The sequence below is a fragment of the Schistocerca serialis genome, chromosome 7, assembly GCF_023864345.2.
Source record: "Schistocerca serialis cubense isolate TAMUIC-IGC-003099 chromosome 7, iqSchSeri2.2, whole genome shotgun sequence".
NCBI classification, from domain to species: Eukaryota; Metazoa; Arthropoda; class Insecta; order Orthoptera; family Acrididae; genus Schistocerca; species Schistocerca serialis.
The window spans coordinates 32,486,597-32,504,059 of NC_064644.1; positions in this window are offsets into that span (position 1 = coordinate 32,486,597).

The window sequence follows — 17,463 nt, forward strand, 5'->3', positions numbered from 1 at the left end:
GAGTAGGTGGTGGTAGCAGGATGTACGGGACAGGTCTTTCATCTAGATGCAACACTTCACTCCCATAATACTATCCCTCCCCCTCCCCACCTCAACCTCCTCCTTACCCCCACACAGTCGCCACTCCCCTCATGCCCTGGTGCTGCTGCTCGCTGTGTAGTTTCAGCTCTCTGAGACTGCAGACGTGTGTGCAAGTTGTGCTTGCATGAGTGTGTGTTTGCGTGTGCATATGTGTGTCTACTGCTGACAAAGGCCTTAATGGCTGAAAGCTATCATTGTGTGAATCTTTTTATTGTGCCTATCGCGACTCAGCATCTCCACTATATTGTGAGCAGCAATTTTCCTTGTCTCGTACTGTTACCATGAAAGTTTAACGTCTATGATTCCGTTGTGTGCATACATGAACTCTGATGCTGAGATATTACTATCGTGAGTAGTAGCGAGCGAGCAGTTGTCGAGGGGAATCGGAAGTGGTCGGACGCAGCATGCGGTGGAGAGAGGCAGCGCGCGACGTGACAGGTCACAGCATGCTTTGATCCTGCTAAAGTGCGCGTAATTTAGGTTGGCGACCGACTTTAGGTTCGTTCTGCGCATCTGACGTCACAAAACACAGTCAGCCAATGAACAGAGAACGACGTTGCCAGATCTTGACTGCAGTGCAGAGCACAGACAAGTGTCTTCAGTTTTAGAAACGTTCAGTCATAAATAAAGTAATAGAACAAAAGCAATGTCTTGATAGAAGACTTTCTTTTATAGAAAGTTTGGAAAAAGCAACTTTTATACCAATTGCTTCATATTCTATTAATTAATTAAACCAAACAAGCAATAAGATTCCTAATTCAGGCGATAACAAGGAAAGGTGTTTGTATCAATCTTACGAACCGCTTTTTCGCAATAAAGAATGGTGGTAATTGTTTATTTCCTATTGTACTTCGACGAAGTGTGAGTAATTCATAGTCATACCAACAGTGTTTGTCAGTATTTTGCGTGACGTGTTAAAGTACTCATGAAGTTACAATATTAGATGAGCTGTGTTAGCGTAATGGTGAAGGTGTTGGGCTACTAAGCTAAAGGTTATGAGTTCAAACCTTGTGCAGTGTTTAATATTTTCTTTATTTAAAAACAATATCGAAGTGTCTTACTTCACGAATTTTATTCGTTTGTATGCAATTGATTCTGAAATTTCTAGTGCTTTGTCTCTTCATTTACCATTTCGCTACTGCAGACACGTGCTCCCGTGTTCAATCAATGAAAGGTATGGCACATACACAGTGGTACTCATGTTCTCTTTCTTGTTTTTGTTCCACAGTCGCAGTTTCACCAATGGTATTGAAATATATTCCTGTTCTGCAACTGTAGTAAGCGACTTATTTAGACGAGACGCGTTTCTCTCTTTTGAAGCATCTCCAGTGGACAGTATTTTGTCTCCACCATTGCCGAGTCACCTTTCGTAGTTTTGTGCTGCGGTAACACAATATTCAACGTTTGTGTCGGCTGAACAGTGTTTTAGCAAATAAATTCTGTCTGTGTGTGCTACACACAAAAATTATATTTGACATAGCTCAGAGCACTTCACTGATAGACGGTATATTCAAGTCCTAATGTTTTTGTAAGTCCACAGTTTTGTTTAATGTATTTTGTCTACTTCCTTTTGAGTGATTGAAGTGCTTTAAAATAAAGCCAAACGTGCCCAGTGTAAATAAAACTTTTTTTACAGTCGCGAAAGATGGAATATTTCTCAATATTACATACAACACCTATGTGGTACTTAAATTAAATGAGATATTGTTATGCAGTAAACTTATATGAAATTTAGGTACCTTGTCCACATTTCATTCTCAACATTGTGGCAACTAAAATCGACTATACGGAAAGTATACGCTATGGACTTTTACCTCTGCAAACTCTTCAAAATTTCTTGCAATGGTTTACTATATTTAATGCTGCACAATAACTGCGTTGAACATCGAAACAAAATTAAGTCATTTATGGGGGGAAGGTATCAGTCAAGAAGATGTGTAAAAATCTAATTTTTGGGCCAAATAGTTTTTGTGGAATCGAATGATATGAGTGTCCAAGCACTGGAAAACATGTGTCTGGACAGGCGAGCAGTGCAGTGACAAAATCACGCACAGCGCGGAATGCAGGGAGCACGTCTCTGTAGCAGCGAAAGGGTTAATGCGGCCGTGGTGGCTTTACTTCATAAACCGCGCTCCTCCCTAAACGTAAGCTTGCGAACTAGCTATACTATGGCGCTGCTTCTATTGGCGCGTGCGTCGTGTGCAACTGGCAACGCAGCAATCTCCCGCGTCTGGGCGGGCATGCGCGAGCCGCCAAGATAAAAGAATTGAACTATAGGAGCGCCGCTAGTGATTTTGCTGTTAATTGAGGATTTATGGTAATTTGCCTTTTTGCTGCACGTAGTTGTTGGTTGCTTTCGCACTTGAGGGGATTTGTCAGATTTGTGTACGCATAAATTGAGAGTAATATTCGCATCTTTGTTGCGGCCAGAAACGTGTTTACTGAGTACAGACATTGGGGAATAATAACAGTCTGTGTAAAGTTTGTCAGTGTTTAAATAATATATTGCAAATATAATAAACTATAGACTTTACTGGTTTCATTCATTTTTCTTTACGCCGTTTAATGTTAGTTACCCAAACCCCTCTTGACCATTCACTTCCTATGTATAAAATTATGGCAGTAATTGTAGCAATTGGTCCATGCAGTTCACTCCACAGGGACCGCAGTATTGCTTTTCAGGAAATTTAGCATATTTCTGGTCACGCAGTTACAACGAAAAGACCACATAAGTTGTCTTTTGCGTACAGGAACACTGCGAAACAGTTGTTAGGAGACGTTAGAGAATTAATTTACGACCGACAGTCAGGTACTTGAGAATTAATCTATTTATGATTCGTAGGAGGAGAAATTGTTATCCATCAGAATACTATTATTGTCAGAGAGGGAACGTCGCACTGTTTCCGTATGTCTCACAAAATAAATACCAATAGACTTCGGACTAAGCTTAATGAGTTACAGAACAGAGGCTCCTGTGAAGAATAAGTTCTGTGTTTGAAACAGAAGAGAGCTGCATATCGGAAGAGCACGCTCATTTCAATATTAACGACACCAACATTCCTTTATGAATCACAGGGAACAAATGGAACCTCTTCAAGAAAACTGAAACCAAAGAACTGCATCCTTTTCTGCTTGCGTCAGTTGTAATAATGGTACTATGTAGACCATAGAACTCTTCCCTAAAACCAAATTAAGGAAAATGTGAGATGATTTTATTGAAAACCTTCATTTCTAGTTATTAATAGAATTAAATTGTAACACGTTATTCGTTCGAAAAACCTCATTACCACATAGTTGTTACAACTCCCCGATCTCAGCTGTTGTAGTATGTCACAACGACCGAGAGACATTGTTTGGGAGAGAGGGGGTGACTCACACCAAAGCGTACAAAGAAACACCGGCAAGTGTGTCACCGACTTTACTGCATCGAATGCACACAGGTAAACAATTCTCATTCTCTCCGTTCCAAACGAGGATAGAATGGCGACATGACTAACTGATCTGAGCCTTCAGGCTAACTTACTTATACGTCTTTTTGCTACGCCACTGACGTAGTTCTTCTGGAGGAGGCGAGTGGAGTGCTCTTTATTAATTAAACAGTCAGCTTTCCTCACCAGTCAGCTTTCCCGCTTCAACACACAGGTCACTTGGTACTGTTGTAACTGCCACCTATAGGTTCTATGCAGTATGTCAGCGCCTGCGTCACCCTGACTACTTCACACTTGTATACAGTGCCCGCCAGGTCATGTCTTCTGCACTGCGAGCAGTGGCGTAAACCTACCTCGCAGAATCCTTTCACCAATATCTACATTTCCTGAACCTCCATCCTATGTGACAATCAGTCCCTTAACTCTTACGTTCTAGCCATAGCTGCGCGAATTTTACGAGATGTTTGGTTGGTTGGTTGATTGAAAGAGGGGAGCGCGGGAAGGGGAAGGGACCAAACTGCCAAGTCATCGGTTCCTTGTTAGTATGAAAGTAATTCCACAAGTGAAAGAAGAAAACAAACCAGACGTACAGCACTATAACGGAAGGAAGGAAAAACCACAAGAACGACAGAAAGGCAACAAACACTACAAGGATCAAAAGAGGACGAAAACGACAGAGAGACGCTAGAAACAGGTATAAGAGAGCAAACCAAGAAAGCAGATGACCATGGCTGGCTGACCATGAGAATAAAAGGAGAAGCCAGCCGCTCTGAACACACTAAAACCTACAGCCTAAGAGCACTAGGGTGGAGGACACAGAGGATCAAAGGACACGTGCTAAAACTTAGATAAAATGATAGAACCCATCCTCATCTATAAAAAGTAGAACTAAATCAGCCGAGGAGGAGCTATCAGCTAAAATTAACAGCAAGAAGTCAAGTAACCAAAGAGGTCGCCGCAGGGCAGCCGAAGTAGGACAGCGCAACAGAATATGGGGCACTGTCAACTGGGCGCAGCACCGACAATGAGGTGGGTCTTCACGGCGCAGGAGGTAGCTGAGGCTGAGCCAAGCGTGGCCAATGCGGAGTCCCGGCGAGAGGCTCGCGTGGAGGACCTCCACACTTTTGTAGTCTCCTTAATGTCACGCAGTTTGTCGTGCCTACTGAGACGTTGACATTCCATCTCCTAAAGCCGAAAAACCTGGCGGCGTAAGAATGAACGCAGTTCAGTGGCCTGGAGGTCCGTCTCCGGAACCAGTTTCCTTGTAGCCTGTTTGGTCAGCCTGTCAGCAAGTTCATTTCCTAGGTTTCCGAGGTGACCTTGGGCCAAAAAAACACCACTGAACGACTAGACCATTCCAGGGCGTAGATGGACTCCTCGATGGTCGCTACCAAAGCATGGCTAGGGTAGCATTGGGCGACAGCTTGTAAGCTGCTCAGGGAGTCAGTACAGACAAGAAACGGCACAAGAAACGACTCGCCAGAGCATGAAACGCTGAACTCAAGCGCACGAGATATGGCCATCAGCACTGCAGTGATTACACTGCAGCCCTCGGCCAAGGAATGCTGTTCAGTATGGCCTCTGTGGACGTAAGTGAAACCAACATGAGCAACAGCCATCGTGTCATCGGTGTAAACCACATCAGAGCGCTGGAACACGCCAGGAATCGAGAGGAAGTGACAGCAGAGAGCTGCAGGGTTAACTGAGTCCTTAGGGCCATGCAAAATCGCCAGATGAAGCTTCGGACTAGCGTTACACCATGGAGGTGTACGTGAATGGATCTCGGGTAGAAGTGGTAACGGGAAGGACTCCAGTTCAGACAGATCGGATGCGAACCGCAATTGTACGCCCTGACCTGGGCCCCTGATGCAGATCAACTGTCGTGGTTGGGAAAAGGAGACGGTAATTCGGTTGCTCAGGATAGCTACGAATGAAATGATAATTAAATCAAGACTCTAAGCTGTCGATAGGCGTTGATATCCATCAATTGGGACAGTTGAAAATTGGTTCCCCGACTGGGACTCGAACCCGGGATCTCCTGCTTACATGGCAGACACTCTATCCAGCTGAGCCACCAAGGTCACAGAGCATAATGCGTCTGCAGCGATTTATCCCTTGAGCACTCCCCATGAGATCCACATTCCCAACTTAATGACCACACACTACATTCGTAGTGCCTTGCCCATTACACTCATTACTCGCTGCAGTCAATCTTACCGAGTACCGTAAGAGTTCGGGCAATGCATGTGCAGCCAGCACAGAAGAAGGAGGTCAATGGCCGGTTTGTACCATCTTCATATAGCTACGAATGTGTGCAACGTAACTGGTGAGCAGATGTGGGCGTCTGATCAGTAATGGAGGGACTCCGGCCTCCACCAGTACGCTGGTCACCAGACTCGTCCTAAAAGCTCCTTTCGCTAGTCGAACCCCGCAGTGGTGCACTCGGTCGAGTAAATGCAGCACTGATGGTGCCACTGAACCATAAACTACACTCCCATAGTCGAGGTGGGATTGAACAAGTGCTCTGTAGAGCTGCAGCAGCGTAGAGCGAATTGCTCAGGCAACGGAGGGTATTGAGGTGCTGCCAGCACTTCCGCTTAAGCTGACAAAGGTGAGGAAGCCAAGTCAATCAAGCGTCGAAGACCGGTTCTAAGAACCGATATGCCTCCACTGCCGTGAGAGGATTGTCATTATGGGAAAGTTCTGGTTCCGGATGAATGTTCCGATGTCAACAGAAGTGCATGACGAATGACTTCGCGGCTGTAAACTAGAAGCCGTGGTCTAGAGTCCATGACTGCACCTTGCGGATTACTTCCTGTTGGCACCGCTCAGCAACATCAATACTGGAGGAGCAGTACGAATTGCAGAAGTCGTCTGCATACCGAAAAGGTGAGACTGACGGCCCTACAGCTGCTGCTAGACCGCTAGTGGCCTACTAAAAATAGAGAGACGTTCAATACAGAGCCCTGCGTGACTACATTCTCCTGGAAATGGGGGAACTATGGGAGGCACCAACTTGGATATGGAAAGTACGGAGTGACAGGAAATTTTGGATAAAAATCGTGAGTGGGACCCAGCAAGTATAAAATAGCAAAACTATGATGTCGCCAAGTTATGTCATACACTTTCTATATATCAAAAAAGACTGTAAGCAGATGTTGGCACCTGGAAAAGGCTGTTTGGATGGCAGACTCGAAGGACACAAGATTATCAGTGGTAGAGCGACCCTGGCGGAAACCGCCCTGGTATGGTGCCAGTAGGCCACTTGCCTCCAGGACTCAACATAGCCGCCAACTCACTATACATTCTAGCACCATCCAAAGAACGATGGTGAGGCTGATGGGCCGATAGCTACCCTCATCAAGCGGGTATGAGCACTGCAATGATGGTACTCTCCCGCCATTGTGATGGAAAGACGCCATCGCACCAGATCCGGTTGAAGATGACAAGGAGATGGCGCTTGTAGTCGGACGAGAGATGTTTACTCATCTGACCTTGGGTCCGATCCGGCCAAAGAGCTGTGTTGGGGCAATGTGTAAGGGTACTTAGGAACTCCCACTCTGTAAATGGAGCTAGTAATGAACGAAAGGGCTTTCCCTTCCACCCGCCGTTTGAGGGTGCGAAAGGCTGGGGTGTAATTCTTCGACACAGAAGCTCGAGCACAGTGCTCAGCAAAGTGTCTGGCAACTGCATTGGAGTCGGTAGATAACACGCCATCGACGTTAATGCGAGAGAAACCTGTCGGTGTCTGGTACCCAAAAACACGTCTGACTGTCGTCCAGACTTGTGAAGGCGACGTATGGCACCCAATGGTCGCGACGTACCTCTCCCTACTCTTCTGGTAGGTAAGTTGTTGGTTTGTGGGGGTTGAAGCGACCAGACTGCAAAGGCGATCAGTCCCTTATTCCACGACCATGAAGGCATGGGTGGATCACACAACACAGGGTTATTCGTATATGGGCCCACAAAAGAGGTGGGAGAGGGAAAAAAGCCCAGAGAGAAGAGACTGGGCGCGAACCACAATCAGACACCCTGACCGGGGCCGCCGTTTGGGAAGATGGACGACAGAGGTGGGGGACAGGAGATGGTAATTTGGATGCCCAGGTAAGCTACAAGCATGTGCAGGATAAGTGGCCAGTAGTCGTTGGCGCCAGAACTGCAATGGAGGGACACCAGCTCCACAAGTATGCTGTTTACAGGGCTTGTGCGGAAAGCTCTAGTGGCGAGTCGGATCCCACAGTGAAGTATGGGGTCAAGCACCGCAACATGGCAGGTGGTGCCGAACTGTAAGCCAGGCTCCCATAATCGAGACAGGACTGAATCAATGGCTGATACAGTCGGAGAAGGGTAGACCTATTGCCACCCCAGCTGGTGTGACTCAAGCAACATAGAGCATTAAGATGCCACCAGCACGTTTGTTTAAGCTGCCAAATATGAAGGAGCCAAGTCAAACGGTCATCAGAAAGCAATGCCAAAAACCGATACGTCTCCACCACAGCAAGAGGTTCGCCATCAAGATAAAGCTGTGGCTCAGAGTGAACAGTGCAACACCGGCAGAAATGCATGACGCAAGTCTTGGCGGCCAAAAACTGGAAGCCGCGCGATACAGCCAAAGACTGCACCTTGCGGATAGCGTCCTGCAGCTGCCGTTCAGCTACTGATAATGCCAGTGGAGCTATAGTACAGCCACAAGTCATCAGCATACAAAGAAGCCGATATGGACGTTCCAACAGCTGCAGCTAGTCCATTGATAGCAACTAAAAAGAGGCAGACACTCAAGACAGAGCCTTGCAGGGCCCCATTCTCCTGGATTTGGGAGGATCTATGTGAGGGGCAACTTGCACGCAGAAGGAACAAAGAGAGCGAAAATTTTGAATAAAAATCGGGAACGGGCCCCTAAGACCTCACCCGTGAAGCCTTGTGAGGATGTGATGTCGCCATGCTGTATCGTGTGCCTTCAGCATGCCAGAAAAGATGGCAACCAGATGCTGACGGCGGGCAAATGCAATACTGATGGCAGACTCCAGCCATACCATATTATCGGTGGCAGAGTGGCCCTTACGGAACCCATCCTAAGATGGAGCCAGAAGGCCCCATGAAACATGTAGCCAACTCAACCTCTGGCTCACCATGCATTCAAGCAACTTGCACAGAACGTTGGTGAGGCTAATGGGGCGGTAGCTGTCCATCTCCAGTGTGTTCGTGGCAGATTTCAACACTGGTATGATAATGCTTTCCGTCATTGAGGTGGGAACTCACCCAACCCAGATACGGTTGAAAAGGTCTAGGAGGTTTGCTGGCAGTCCATTGGGAGGTGTCTGAGCATCTGGTAGTGGATAGGATCCGGCCTGGGAGCCATATCAGCTCAAGCAGCTAGGCCACTTTGGAATTCCGACTCACTGGATAAAGGACTGTATGATTCAGGGTTGCATGTATGGAATGAATGGCTGGGATGTTCCAACCGCTCTTTCAGGGAGCAGATGGCCAGCAGGTAACTTGTAGATGCTGAACTCTGAGCATAATGCTTTGCTTAAGAGTTCTGCAATTGTGTCTCATTCAGTACAGACTGCTCCATTTAGGGAAAGCCTAGGTACACTGACAGGGATCTGATATCCGTATATCAACGTAATCTTGGCCCAAACCTGCTATGGTGAGGTACGGATGCCAATGGAGGTGACATACGATTCCCAGCACTCCTGACTGCATTGGCTAATAAGGCGTTGGGCTCAGAGACATAGCTGCTTAAAGGTAAGGAGGTGTTCCAATGATGGGTGCCACTTATGATGTTGAAGGGTCCGCCTGCGATCTCTAATCACCTCATCGATCTCTGGTGGCCACAAAGGCAGAGTCCTCCACCGAGGGGACCTGGAAGAACTGGGAATTGTAGAGTCCACTGGAGAAACGATGCCAGTGGTTATCGTGTGAACCACCACATCACTGGCGTCATGAGAAAGAGGCTCAAGAGTGGCAATGGAAGTGAATGAGTCCAAGTCAGCCTTATTCAAAGCCCAACTGGGGAGGCGACCAGAAGAGGGACGCTTTGGTAGTGACAGAAAGATCACTACTCCATGAGTCATCATGCACACTCCATGGGACAAATGGGAGAAGGCCAGGGCTGCAGGTCAGAAGGTCAATGGCTGAGAAGGTGCCATGCACCATACTGAAATGTGTGGAGGCACCATTATTTGAAAGAGAAAGGTTGAGATGTGCCAACACCTGCTCAATGACAGTGCCTTGGCCTGTTGCCACCAATCCATCCAACAAAGGGTTATGGGCGTTCAAGTAACCCAGTAACACAAAAGGTGGCGTCAGTTGGGCTATCAGTGCAGCCAATACATGCTGTGGGACAACACCATCTGGTGGAAGATAGATACTGCAAATGGAAACAGCCTGTGACATCCACATCCTAACAGCGACAGCCTCTAAGGGCGTTTGAAGAGGCACATGCTCGTTGCAAAGAGAGTTAAGGAACCAGACTCCACCAGATATCCTCTCACAAGCTGCCTGATTCTTATAATAACCCTGATAGCCATGGGGAGAGGGGGTTCGCAACGCCGGAAACAAAGTTTCCAGGAGAGCAGTGCAGAAGAAAGGGTGAAGGCTGATAACTTGTCAGAGATCAGCAAGGTGACGGAAAAAACCGCAGCAATTCCACTGGAGGATGACATCATTGTTTGGCTGGGAAGGCATGAAGCGCTCAAGGAGGCAGGTTAAGGCTCAGGGTCACCTGCGGCCACCGACTGAGTACCTGGGCAAGCGATATCCATTGTGTCTGAGGGTCTGGCGAGATCTAGGTCCTCAGCGGAGGCCAGAATCTCCATCTCATCTTCAGACGCAGAGCTGGTAGGGAGCAGTGGTATGGATGCCACCGCAAGGTCCGGATTCTTTGGTGCCTTCTTCTTTTTTGGTTTTTATTGCTGCTCCTTCATTGGTTCTGGCTGGGAGGGCTTCACTGGGTCAGTCTCAGCGGCTGAGGAGGAACATGAAACCCTATGACCAGCTACTTGTGGTTGCTTTAGCCACTGGCGGGCGTCCGCTTTTCCACTGGTCAGAACCCAGGAAGGTAGCGACACAAGAAACCCCTTCCTGGTGAGAGGAGCCAAAGAGGCCGTACACTTCTCCAGCTGAGAAGTGGGGACTGATGTCCCCAAAGGTTGGGATGGGGGTGGCTCCCAAAGTAGGTGGTGCAGCAGCAACAGGGAGGGAAGTGTCCCCCATCATCAAGGAGGAGGTGGAATCTGATGGCTCTCAGAGCCAACTGGATGGAGCAAAACGGGAGATGGTAGAACCGTTGTCGCAGTGGTGGCGTAGGTAGATGTCATATGCACAGGATGGAGATTCTCCTATTTTTGCTTAGCCTCAGTGTAGGTCAGGCAGTCTAGGGTCTTGTATTTCAATATCATCTGTTCTTTCTGTAGAATCCTACAGTCCAGTGAGGAAGGGGAATGATGCTCTCTGCAGTTAACACAGCTGGGAGGAGGAAACATCAAGTATTGCGATGAAAAGGACATCCACAATCTCGACATGTGACACTGGAAATACACCAGAAGACATATGGCCTAACTTTCAGAAAATTAAACATGATATTGGGAGAGAAATACATGGCTCCACATCACAGTGGTAACCCATCGGGGAATGCATCACCCTGGAAGTCAAAGATGAAGGCACCAGTGGCAACCTGATTATCCTTCAGACACCAATGGATGTGCCAGACAAAGTGAACGCCTTGTCGTTCTATGTTGGCATATAGTTCATCATGAGACTGCAAAAAAAGATCCCTGTGAAATATAAGACCCTGAACCAGATTCAAACTCTTATGGGGCGTGATGGAAACAGACACATCACCCATCTTGTCACAGGTGATGAGTGCCCATGACTGGACAGAGGATGCTGTGTTGATCAAGGCTGATCCAGAGCGTATTTTGGACAAGCCCTCCATCTTCCCAAAATTGTCCTCTAAATCTTGCACAAAAAACTGAGGCTTCAGTGACAGGAATGATTCCCCATCAACTCATGTAGAGATGAGGTACCAGTGTGAATAAGCTTTGGTGCCATCCATAGCCATGCATTCCTCCCAATGTGTGGCCAGCGAGGGAAAAGATCTTGGGTCGTATTTTCTTGCATTGAGGTTAGACTTCGACCGCTTAGAGACAGCTGATGGAGGTTCACCAGTGAGAGACGATATACTACACTTCATAGCGTGTCATCCTCCCTGATGCCACCCACTCCGACCAGGGGCCATCCCCACAGACGCCACCAAGCTTCAGCAAGGGCCACTTGGCAGGATGTCCATTATTGGGAGTCCCAGTGCCACAGGGTGATGGGCATCTACTCCTTGGCATATGTGGGTAATTAACGGTGCAGATATCAGCAGTGTGTTCCCTGTGTTGTCAGGGGGCTACAACCAATAGGGTTCTTGGCGGCCCCACCACAGCAGACAGAATACCATGCTGGATATTAGGTGCAAAGAAGTTGTAACAACACCAACGCTATACTATTGTACATATAATAATTTTTTCTTCTGGTTTTCGATAAATTAGTGTAATCGATGTTCTGATTTCATTTCTTTTTCTTTTCATGTAATTATGTTAAAGAAACTGTAAACAATTTTCGATGTGAATATTAATGTTTATGTCAAATTGCAAGCAATATTATAACAAAATTGAACTGTAAGAAATGTTGAAACTGTTGTAAGATGTTAAAGTTGTAATTGTGCGCCTGGTCCACACGTAGGCAATGTATTAGGATATGTAGAATGCAAAACCTCGGGTGAATACCCTGTCTGTAGGGGAGCGGTAAAAGGTGGATGGCAGGCGAGCGCGGGAAAATGCACACGGGCGCTGCACGGCATAACGGGCTCAGCAGTAGTAGTCGGAGTTGGGCATCGGTCTGAGAAGTACGTTCTGGATCGAGGAGGCTCTCCTGGAAAACGTGATTTCGTTGAGCCTCGGATGTGCCGTTTCCGACGCCTATACAGCATGGCAATATTCCATAGGCACTAAACGGAAAAGTATTGCGACGCTAAGAAGAAGCAAAGTGCCGATACATCAAGAGCCATTGCTGTGATTGTATGTGTGCTCTGTGCCTCGCCATCTCGCCGCCTGCCGACCGCCGCATCGATACGAACAGGTTGAAACTTTTAGTACGGTATTCGTGTGGACCAGTGTTACTTTTGTTCCATACTGTTCAATAACAACTTAAAATTTACCAGAATTGTCCTATCATTTAATTATCCTCACAACTAACCTAGACAGGGTCCTTTCCACATGTTGTGCAATCCGAGTGTCCCGAAATGAAGATTTAAAGTTTATGTTAATAATAATTACCTGCAGACCTATCTATGTTAGAATGATGTTTAAAGAACTTTGTTGTTAATGAATATATCGGTAAATAACAAAGGTCTGACAAAGTTGGAAGATAATGTTGAAATTGGTTTAGTAATGAAGTTTAATTAATTTGAGACAAAAGTAATGGTAGTTAAATGAGCGGGAAATAAGACAACAAGAGTGGTAACTCATATATTGGAAATCTTGAGTGCTTAATGATTTCAATAATCAAAATTTCCAATACAGTGATCATTACAGTTTCAGGGTCCCCCCCCCCCTTTTTCTTTTCTATACATTTGAATTCTGAAGTGTACTGAACTGATTTGACCAGCGAAGTTAAAGTCAATATAAAACCAAAATTTATCAGTGTTTTACCTTTTTCAAAATTGACATTGTATGTGTGTTTCGAAAGTGCTATTTCTAGGGTAACCTATGCCCGATTTTAATCAGATCAATAGACAGTACCAAGTTTGTAGTAAACATTATAGTGTAATGTTATGAATTTATGGTTTATCCATATTGGTACAGAAAGTGAAATTATCAGTTCAGTAGATTTTCCGGTTCTAAAACTTACCATATAATGCAGTGTTACTATGTGTTGTTATGCTTGAACGTACATCCACTTGTACAGGGAAGAAACTCAGTTAATGCCTAATTAGGCTGGGGACCGTATTATTAACAATTGGTAGCATCTGCTGTGTTGTTTCTAGTCCGTCCTAACTTGTGGTTGCAGTTCAGACTTGCTTGACGTATCATTGTCGTTACTGAGTGGGTGTAAGTCTGATTTTGCCTCCATTCAGGTACACGCGGTCAACATATATACTAAAATCCTTTCTTATAAGGTGAAGCCCGTCAACTTACCATACTACAGGCTTTAAAGAGTATCGTGTGCATTAGCGCAGTGTTAAAAAGCCCATAGCCATCGTTGGCGCAGAAAACGATACTGCATAGTGGATGGAGGAAAACGCACCCAGGAAGGTGTCCTCACCCAAGTGGTGGAGAATGAGCAATGTCACGACGAGAAAATGGGCTAAACATGTCAATGCACGATGGACATGATGCACCATGTAAGGCGCCCTTCCCCAGTTGGCTCACTGGGGTCAAACCCTACAGCAGACCATCAAAGAAAGGCCCAAACGTGTGATACTCCTTGTAGTCGCCTCTAACGACAGGCAGGAATACTTCAGGCCTCTCCTAACCCCAGGACCCACTACACTCCTGTTCCTGCATTTTTATAAGCTGTTGAACAGAGGCTTGGTGCCGTTTAAAAGCTATTAAGTGCTTCAGGGAAGGGTTCCACTTATGGTGCAGTAGAGGTCGCCGACGCTCTTTAAGTACCTCAACGATTTCTGGTGACCACCAAGGTACTGTCTTTCGCCGGGGCACCCTAAGGAACAAGGGTTCCCGTTTTCCGCTGCAGAAACAATCATTCTAGTGACCCACTGAACCAGCACATTGATAGCACCATGTGAGGGAGATTCAGTAGTGACAGCAGAGGTGAAAGCATCCCAGTCTGCCTTGTTTAAAGCCCATCTAGGTAGACGTCGGGCGAATGACGCTGGAGAAGTGACAGGGAGATGGGAAAGTGGTCACCAACACACAAGTCATCATGGGCTCTCCATTGTACAGATGGGAGATGCCCTGGGCTGCAGAGGGATAAATCAGTGGCCGAGTAAGTACCATGAGCCGCACTGAAATGTGTGGGAGCCCCAGTATTTTGTAGGCAGAGGTCGAGTTGAGACAGTAAATTTTCGACATCTCAACCTGTACCAGTAAGCATGGTGGCACCCCACAAGGGGTTATGGGCGCTAAAATCTGCAAAAAGTAGGAAAGGTTTAGGGAGTTGATGAATCAGTGCAGCCAAGGCTTCCAGTGGTGCTACACCATCTGGAGGAAAATAAGTTGCAGATAGTTGTTTCCAGAGTTGTCCTTATCCTGACAGCCATAGATGAAAGAGGAGTTTGAAGGAGCAGAAGGTCACTACATACCAAGTTCAGGACATAGACGCAAACTCCACATGACACTCCATTGTATTCACTATGGTTCTTGTAATACCCCCTACAGCCGCAAAGGGCAGGGGTCCTTATTGCTTGGAACCTGATTTCCTGTAGGGCAATGCAGAAAACTGTTGTAAGGCTTAACAGTTGCTGTAGCTCAGCCAGGTGGTGGAAAAAACCGCAGAAATTCCACTGTAGGATGATGTTATCGTGAGGCTGGGAAGGCATGAAACGTGCAAGGAGGCAGTTTACGCCTCAAGGTCACCTGCTGCCACCAATTAGTACCCGTTTGATCAATATCCAATGTTTCTGAGGGTCCAGCGAGATCTAGGTCCTCAAGGGACGTCAGAATCTCCAACTCATCCTCAGAAGATGAGCTTGTAGTTAGCAGTGGTGTGCGTGTCACCACAATGTCTGTGTTCTTGCGGGTCTTCTTCTTTTTGTGTTTCTCTCGCCTCTCCTTAGGTTTTTCTGTTTGAGAGGGCTTCACTGAGTCATTCTCTGAGGAGGACTGTGAAGCCCTACGACCAGCTACCTGTGATTACTTCAGCCACTGCCAGGTGTCTGCTGTGCCACTGTTAGAAACCTGAGAAGGGAGTGATCCAAGGGACCTCTTCCTTGTGAAAGGAGCTGAAGAAGTACGCTTCTCTGTCTGAGAAGTGAGGACTGATGTCCCTGATGGTTGGGGGGAGGGGGTTTCTCCTGACATATTTGGTGCAGGAACAACAGGGGTAGAAGGGCCCCCAGTCATCAAGGAGGCAGGTGGAGACTTACGGTGCTGGGAGCCAACTGTATGTGGCAGAATGGATGGGGCTGGAACAGTAGTTATAGCGGCAGCATAAAATGATGCCATGCACACAGGATGGGCCTTTCACATTTCCTCTTAGCGTCAGTGTAGGTCAGTTGCTCCAGGTTCTTGTATTCCATGATTTTCCGTCCTTTCTATGGAGTCCAGCAGTCTGGTGAGCAAGACGAATGGTGCTCTCTGCAGTCGACACATATGGGAGGCAGAGCTCTTGGAGTATTGGGATGTGAAGGACGTCCACGATACTGGCAGGTGACATTGGAAGTACAATGGGAAGACATATGCCCAGACTTCCAGCACTTAAAGTACCGCATTGGGGGAGGGATATATGGCTTCACATCACAGCGGTAGACCATCACCTTGACATTCTTGGTTAATGTGTCACCCTCGAAGGCAAAGATGAAGGCCGTGGTGACATCTGATTATACCTCGTACCCTGGTGTTCGCGCCATACGAAATGAACTCCTACCCGCTGTAAACTGGAGTGCAGCATGTCGTCAGACTGCTAAAGAAGGTCCCTGTGGAATATAGTACTGTGGGCCATATTTTAGCTCTTATTGGGAATGATGGTAACAGAAACACACCCCAGCTTGTCACACGTGAGTAAAGCCCATGACTGGGCAGAGGATTCAGTTTTTATTAAGACCGACCCAGATCGTATTTTGTACAATCCCTCCACCTCTACAAACGTCCTCTAAATGCTCTACAAAAAATTGAGGTTCCATCGACATGAAGGAGTCCCCATCACCCCTCGTACATATGAGGTACCCAGGTGAATAAGGATCGCTGTCATCCTTACCCTGGCGTTCCTCCCATGGCGTGCCCAGCGAAGGGGACTTCTTCGCATTAAAGTTTAGATCTCCCCTGCTTAGAGTCTGCTGGTGTTGGACCACCAGCAAGAGATGACGTAGTACACTTCATGGCATTTCATCCAACCTGATGCCACCCACTTCGACCAGGGGCACTCCCGAGGGCGCCACCCACCCGCAGCAAAGGCCATCTGGCAGGGTGGCCATTGCTGGGAGTCCCAATGCTCCATGGTGATGGGCATCTACTCCTTGGCATACGTGTGGAGTTAACGGCGCAGCCATCAGCAGAACGATCCCTGTGTAGTCATGGGGGTACAACCAACAGGGTATATGGCGATCCCACCACATTGGACTGGCTACCATGCTGGATATGAGGTACTAAGAAGTCCATTATCATCGTTGGCGCTCAAAACCACACTGTTTAGTGGATGGAGGAAAACGCACCCAGGAAGGTGTGCTCACCCAAAAGATGGAGAATGAGCGAAGCTGCAATTCCATGACGAGAAAGAAAATTCTGAACGTCTCAGTACACGAAGGACACCATCCACCATGTATGGCGCCCTCGCCCTGTTGACTCATTCGTGGAAATTTGGAAAAATGTGGGTCAAACATTACAGATGACCGTCACACAAAGAGACTCCTTTTAGTCGCCACTTACGATAGACAGGAATACTTCTGACCTATTTATCCCCCGACCCGCAGGGGGGCAATTTTACGAGAATTCCCCAAATCCATGACTATACTTACTCGTGGCGAAGCAGTGTTATTAATTTCCAAGACTCCTAGAAAGTTACAATATACTGTGCTCAGAAATGTGGCAGTATGAAGTAATATCAGCCCATAGTCAGTACATTAATTCAAGGGTGTACTGACAGATTATACTGACTGCAGTAATTAGCTAATAACTTGCACTTCATTATGTGTATATTGATTAAGCTTACGAAATCATCAGTGATTCAGAACCAGCAGTGAGCAATTCATGCACAGCCCACAACTTTTCGAGAGATGGTGGCCAGC